General features: G+C 40.7%; 1 protein-coding gene across 4 annotated transcripts in view; it reads right to left on the reverse strand.

The window, feature by feature from the left end:
* The window catches only part of rcn3 (reticulocalbin 3, EF-hand calcium binding domain), a 19,211-nt gene that overhangs the window by 10,670 nt on the left and 1,041 nt on the right, over positions 1-7,500 (reverse strand). Inside the window, exon 1 of one of the 4 annotated variants that reach the window (XM_059021250.1) lies at positions 6,752-6,836. The exons of 2 other annotated variants lie outside the window; for them this stretch is intronic. The gene's annotated coding sequence lies outside the window, so the exon portion shown is untranslated. Of the gene's footprint in view, positions 1-5,833; positions 5,969-6,751; positions 6,837-7,500 lie in introns of those variants that run through there. One more of the 4 variants, XM_059021248.1, reaches the window with a different exon arrangement.

A 7,500-nucleotide genomic window follows, 5' to 3' on the forward strand; every position in this document is an offset into this window, starting at 1 on the left:
TAAAATAGCTACGGAAGGTTTTGTTCCTATAGAGAAGTGCATGTTAGCGATTGGGAAAGTAGTCGGTTATGACAATATAAAGTCTGCATCTAGAATGAATGGATCAGTCGTGGCGTTTTTAAGTCAAACTGATCTAGTGAATAAAGTAGTAGAAAATGGAATTGTTTTGAATGATTCTCTGGTTGCAGTGACGCCATTAGTGACACCAGCGAGGAAAATAATCATATCAAACGTTCCACCTTTCCTTAAAAATGCATTAATTATAAATGAATTGTCTCGACATGGGCAAATTGTTTCAGCCCCAAAAAGAATCCCGTTGGGCTGTAAATCTCCATTATTACAACATGTGGTCTCCTTCAGGAGACAGTTGTTTATGGTTCTGAATAAAGGGAGTGAGGAACTTAACATTGTTTTAAAGTTTAAAGTGGATGGCTGTGACTACGTGATTTTTGCTACTTCAGAAACGATGAAATGTTTCAATTGTGGGGCGGATGGACATTTAGTTAAAAATTGCCCGAAAACAAAAGATAGAGAGGAGAGAGAAGGGGGAGAGGTGAGCGAGAAAGTAGCGGTGAACTTGAAATCCACGGAGCCGAGTAACGTTGATGTTGAAACAGAGAGTGGGGGTATAGAGAGAGGGAATGTGAGCGCTGAAAATGATGGAGAGGTGGCTGGGACGAGTGTTGGTGTGGAGGTGAGCGGAACAGAGGGTAAAACTGGCGAGAAGGAAATTAAGAATACCAGTAGTGATGGTAACGAAAAACAACAGATTGAAGGTGGTACTGTTAATGATACGGATAGTATGAGAGAAGCAGAGACTGGAGAAGTAAGAGAGGACAATCAGGGTGCGGGTGGAAATAAAACCGAGCGTCTAGGGGAGAGTGCATCGGAGAAAGTTTCTGAAGTAAGCAGTTTGGCAATGGAAATGAGTGAGAATATGAATGATAATGTTGGATTTAAGACTCCAGGAAAAAAGAGGAAAAAATTATTAAAAAGGAAAAATATAGAGGAAGTAGAAACAAGGGGAAAAGAACAACCTCCTAAAAAGGAGGGGCAAAAGCCCTGGAGTGTTTTGGTTGCCAGCACCATACATGAAAGTAATTCAGAGTCAGAGAGAGAGGAGGAGGAGGAGGCTGTGTTAACCGACTCCTCTCAATGCTCTGAATCCATTTTGTTAAAGAGCGGGTATGGTGAGCAAGACATAAGAGAGTTTTTACTGTTGACAAAGGGAAGGAGAAAAGTTGATGTGGAGGATTTTTTTCCTGATTTAAGTTTGTTTGTGAACTCAGCGGCTTATCTGGTAAAGAAGTCCTCTGGGTCAAATTTTACAGATCAAGAACGCTGGTGTTTAAAGAATTGTTTGATTAGAGTTCGTGGTAAACTTAATCAAAAATAAAAATGGTAAACTCCGTGGTTTTTTTTCAAATATTGTTAGTTTTTTTTTCTATCCCAATGATGACTTTTCTGTTAGGGACTATTAACATAAATGGTTGTAGAGACAGTTTTAAGAGGGCTTCTGTTTTTGAATATTTGAACCAGAAAAAACTGGATGTCATTTTCTTACAAGAAACTCATTGTGATTTCAAAACCCAGTCAGAGTGGGAAAAGGAATGGAAAGGGCAAATGTTCTTTAGTCATGGATCTAATGTGAGTGCTGGGGTGGCAGTTTTGTTTAAGGAACATTTTAAACCTGAGTCTGTGGACTTTACTGAACTGGTAAAAGGTCGGATGCTTAAAATAGAAGCTGTAGTAGAAGGACAATCCTTTGTATTTATTAATATTTATGCCCCCAATGATGGAAAAGAGAGGTTGGAATTTTTCAAAATTCTGGACGAGGTTTTAGTAGAATGCACGTCTGATGAGGTTTTGTTTTTAGCAGGGGACTTTAATTGTACTGCTCATTGTAAAATGGACAGAAATCATCCTGAGCCACACCTTAAGTCTGCAAGAGAATTATCAGTTATATTAAAAAAGATTGATTTAATTGATGTGTGGAAAAGTGTGCATCCAAATAAAAGACAATATACTTGGGTTAAGTACAGTAAGAGTCACATCTCAATGGCGAGATTAGATCGGATTTATGTTTTCAAAGAGCATTTTAATCTGATAAAACAATGTAGCATCTCTCCTTCTACCTTTTCTGATCACAACCTTGTATTCCTTTCTGTTTTATTGCCTAATGTTAAACGCAGTCGTTCCTATTGGAAATTCAACACTAGTTTGTTAAATGATTTGCATTTTATCAAATGTTTTAATTTCTTTTGGAAAACATGGAGGGATGATAAAGGTTCCTTTTCAAATCTTAGACAATGGTGGGACGTAGGTAAAGTTCAAATAAAAACATTCTGTCAACAGTACAATGAAAACGTTACAAAGAGGGTAAATGAGTCTCTGCAGGAGCTGGAGCGGGATGTCTTAGAGCTCCAGAGAGCTCTAGACTCCAAGCAAAATGATAATCTAATTGAAAAATTAAAGTACAAAAAGAAATTAATTGCAAATCTTTTGGATGTAAAAGTGAAAGGAGCACTGGTGAGATCTAGGGTGCAGGGGCTGACGAAGATGGACGCACCTACTCAGTTTTTTTTCAGTTTGGAGAAAAAAAGTAGCCAAAGGAAGGCAATTCATTGTCTAAGGAGGCCGGACGGAGTGGAGCTGAGAGACCCGGAGGAGATCAGGAGGCACGCTGTCCAGTTCTACTCAGGTTTATTTGCAGCGGAGGCTGGGGCTGAGCCTGAGGAGGTGCAGGGTTTCCTGCAGGGCATGACGTGTTTGCCTGAGGAGGCTAATGAAGGGCTGGGGAGTGCCCTGTCTATCGAAGAACTTACTGTTGCTCTGCAAGGGCTGAATCAGGGCAAAGCTCCTGGCATTGATGGCTTGCCCGTGGAGTTTTATAAAAGTTTTTGGCAACTGTTGAAATATGATCTTGCTCAAGTTTTTGAAGAGAGTTTTGAGCAAGGAGAGCTGCCGCTAAGCTGCAGGAGAGCAGTTATCACGCTCCTTCCAAAGAAAGGTGATCTTTGCGACATAAAAAATTGGAGACCTGTGTCACTGTTGTGCTCCGAATATAAAATTCTTTCTAGAGCTCTAGTCAACAGACTGAGTACAGTGATCGAGACTGTGGTGCACCCTGATCAAACTTATTGCATCCCAAATAGATCCATTTTTGATAATATCTTTTTGGTCAGGGACATATTGGCAGCCTCAAAATTGTTTGGCTTTAGTACTGGTCTTTTTTTGTTAGATCAGGAAAAGGCTTTTGATAGAGTCGACCACCAGTATTTATGGAAGGTCCTCGCTGCTTTTGGTCTTAACTCTAATTTCATTAGTAAAATAAGATCGCTCTATTGTAACGTTTTCAGTTTGATTAAAATAAACGGAGGACTTACTGCACCTTTTAAAATTCAGAGAGGAATTAGACAAGGATGCCCACTATCTGGTATGTTATACGCACTATCAATTGAACCTTTCTTGAGTAGGTTAAGAAGTGTTTTGACAGGCTTAGATATTCCAAACTGCAATCAGTCAATTAAGCTGTCAGCTTATGCTGACGATATTATGTTGTTTATAAGTAGTCAAGAAGACATAAAAGTGCTAGTTGAGACCCAGAAAATCTTTGAAAAGGTTTCGTCTGCACGAGTAAATTGGAGTAAGAGCAGTGCTGTGCAGGTTGGGGAAGAAAAAAGATGCAAGTCATTGGTATTGCCTGATGGACTGCAGTGGACCCGAGAAGGTTTCAAGTATTTGGGAATTTTTATGGGCAATGAGAAAATGGAAAGGCAAAATTGGGAAGGGGTTTTGGAAAATATAAAAGGACGTTTGCAGAGGTGGAGGTGGCTGCTTCCTCAAATGTCTTTTAGAGGAAGAGTTTTAGTGGTAAATAATTTAGTCGCCTCCAGTCTTTGGCATAAGTTAATTTGTGTGGAGCCTCCAAAAATGTTGTTGAAACAGATCCAATCCCTGCTTTTGGAGTTTTTTTGGAATGGATATTGCTGGTTGAGGCAGTGTGTGTTGCATTTGCCATTGGATGAGGGTGGGCAAGGATTCATTAATATTGAGTGCAGGACAGCTGCTTTCAGACTGCAAACGTTGCAAAAATTGTTTTATTCACCGGTAGAGTTGCCTTGGAGAGGACTGGCGTTGTCTTTCTTTCGTCAGGTTGGGGGGTTTGGTTTTGATTTTAATTTGCTATTTATGGATGTTGGTCAAATTAATTTGTCGTGTCTTCCTCTGTTTTACAGGAGCATGCTGAGGGCTTGGGGTGCACTAAAGGCCGAGTATGAGTTTTCTTTAGACCCCTTTTGGGTTCTACAACAGCCTTTGGTGTTAAATCCACAATTTAGTTTCATTTATAGTTTCAAATCGGTTAATGATTCCCTTATTAGGGCTAAACTTGTGAGGATCTATGATCTAATAGACACAGAAAAATGTGCTTGGAAGGACCCAGAATGTTTAGCCAATGCTCTGGCCATGCGGTCTGTACGTGTGGCAGGCGTTTACCTGTCACAGCTGAATGAAGCTCTGCTCCCAGAGTGGCGAGAGGCACTGGAGAGTGTTTTTAGTGAGCATCGAATCCCTCAGCAGGCTCCGTTTCCTTCCTTGCTAATCTCTCCTGCTATTAGTAATTTTGAGGAAGAGAGTGGCAAGATTTTAAAAACGAAGGACTTGTGTAGATGCCACTTTTCCCTATTGGAGGGGAAAAAAGCATATCAAATGTGTGTGAAAGTAAAGTTCCAAGATGTGCTTAAAGTTCTACCGGACACGCATTGGAGAGAGCGGCTGGGAGCTGGAGAGGAGGACAAGCCAGCCTGGAGAGCTTTATACCAACCTCCCCTTGGTAAAAGATCTGGTGACTTACAATGGAGACTCTTGCATACCATTCTGGCTGTTAATGCTTTTATAACAATACTAAATCCGGAGGTGAATGACAAGTGCCCTTTCTGCAGCAAAAGAGAGACTGTTTTTCACTGCTACATGGAATGTCAAAGATTGGATCCATTGTTTGTTTTTTTAAACAACCTCTTTTTAAAGCTGGGTTTGGAGTTCACGAAGACGGTTTTTATTTTTGGGGTCACATATGCAAAGAGTAAAAAGTTTGTGTTTCAGTTGGCTAATTTTATGTTAGGTCAAGCTAAATTGGCCATTTTAAAAAGTAGGAGCAGTGAAATTGATAAAAACAGTCAAGACTTGGTTAAAGTGTTTCGAAAGCTAGTAAGGGAACGTATAGGTGTTGAATTTAATTTTTATAAAATGATGCACGATTTATTAAAATTTGAAATTATATGGTGTTTTAATGGAGTGCTCTGTGAGGTGGATGAAGAGTCTGATGAACTTGTTCTAAATATATGAATTTTTTGTAGAATTTATTGTAATGTAAAAGTTTATACTCTGTTGTAAATAAATGTTATTTAAAAAGTAAAGTATCTATCTATCTATCTATCTATCTATCTATCTATCTATCTATCTATCTGTCTGTCTGTCTGTCTGTCTGTCTGTCTGTCTGCCTGTCTGTCTGTCTATCTATCTATCTATCTATCTATCTATCTATCTGTCTGTCTGTCTGTCTGCCTGTCTGTCTGTCTATCGATCTATCTATCTATCTATCTATCTATCTGTCTGTCTGTCTGTCTGTCTGTCTGTCTGTCTGTCTGCCTGTCTGTCTGTCTGTCTGTCTGTCTGTCTGTCTGTCTGCCTGTCTGTCTGTCTATCTATCTATCTATCTATCTATCTATCTATCTGTCTGTCTGTCTGTCTGCCTGTCTGTCTGTCTATCTATCTATCTATCTATAACAAATAACCATGTTTTCAAGGTGCGTTGCTCTCTGCTCAGACTCACCTCGGTTTATCCCGCACGGCGAGCCGTCTTATTAAACAGGACGGGAGACGGTTTCGTTGGCAGCTAATTTACTGGAGGCTGAAACTATTCTTTTTTTAAAAAAAAGGAAATTCCGACCTGCCCCTTTAAATCCGAGGTATGCGGTGGGCGTGGCGTGTGGTGTGGGGGGGCGGGACCGGGTGCAGCCGCGCAGCCAATCGAATCCCTCTCCGCTTCCCGAAAGGCGGGCTCTGAGCGGAGAGAGGCTTTCTGATTGCTTACTGCTCCCCCCACCCCCCACCCCCCCCGGTTCTTGATGGAAGGGGGGAGAGCGCCACGTTGACACGTGGGCGCGTGCGCGAGGAAGAAGGCAGCGCGCGCCACGCCACGCCACGCCACGCCACGCAGCCAGACTGGGGTGGATTCACGCTCAATTGGGCTTCTATTTTTTATGTATTGTGCGTGAAAAAAAAAAAAGGCTGCTTATGGCGGGTGCCTAATTTTTTTGGGCTGTAGTTTTGTGGCGGTTTTTGCATTTGGATGTTTTTTTGAATATTTTTTAAAAGTATTAAACGATATTTTTTTTTAATAGCAAAAGACTCAGCTGCACGATGCAGATACAGCCTGGCATCGTGCATGAAATACAAACAGTAACAAGCAAAGCAAGTACATGAACTAGAGGCGTAATACATCACATACATTAACTACAGGGCTAGGATGTGACTTCTAAATATCGTGGATGCGTGTGTCTCACTGAATCATACAGATAACATGTTTTATCTGTCTGTGTCTGTATCTATCTATCTCTCTCTCTATCTATCTATCTATCTATCTATCTATCTATCTATCTATCTATCTATCTATCTATCTATCGATCTATCGATCTATCCACACAAATAACCATGTTTACAAGGTGCGTTGCTCTCTGCTCAGACTCACCTCGGTTTATCCCGCACAGCGAGCCGTCTTATTAAACTGGACGGGAGACGGTTTCGTTAGCAGATCATTTACTGTCAGGACTGCCCAGTCCCTGACCACATTCCGGCGCCTCCTTAAGACTCACCTCTTCAAACAGCACCCGTAGAACTCCTCTGTTTGTATCCTGGGACACTATCACCCTTCATGTAAATGTGCTTTATTTTGCTCTTATCTGCCCCCTATTTTACTGCATTTAATCCTGTACTTCAGAATACTGTATTATTATTATTATTATTTATTTCTTAGCAGACGCCCTTATCCAGGGCGACTTACAATTGTTACAAGATATCACATTATTTTTACATACAATTACCCATTTATACAGTTGGGTTTTTACTGGAGCAATCTAGGTAAAGTACCTTGCTCAAGAGTACAACAGCAGTGTCCCCCACCTGGGATTGAACCCACGACCCTCCGGTCAAGAGTCCAGAGCCCTAACCACTACTCCACACTGCTGCCTGTAATCTGCCAAGTGTTTAACCTGTAGTACTTTGTATTTAATCACATCCTGATGTAACTATCACTATTTAATCATACCCTGATGTCACTATCACTATTATCTGCTGTATTATTGAATTGTGGTTTGTCACACTTGTACTTTGCTTGAACAAAAGTTATTGTATTTCTTGCTCTTATTGTATTACTTGTATTGTAACACTTGAAATGTATTTGCTTACGATTGTAAGTCGCCCTGGATAAGGGCGTCTGCT

The sequence above is a fragment of the Acipenser ruthenus genome, unplaced genomic scaffold, assembly GCF_902713425.1.
Source record: "Acipenser ruthenus unplaced genomic scaffold, fAciRut3.2 maternal haplotype, whole genome shotgun sequence".
Taxonomy (NCBI): Eukaryota; Metazoa; Chordata; class Actinopteri; order Acipenseriformes; family Acipenseridae; genus Acipenser; species Acipenser ruthenus.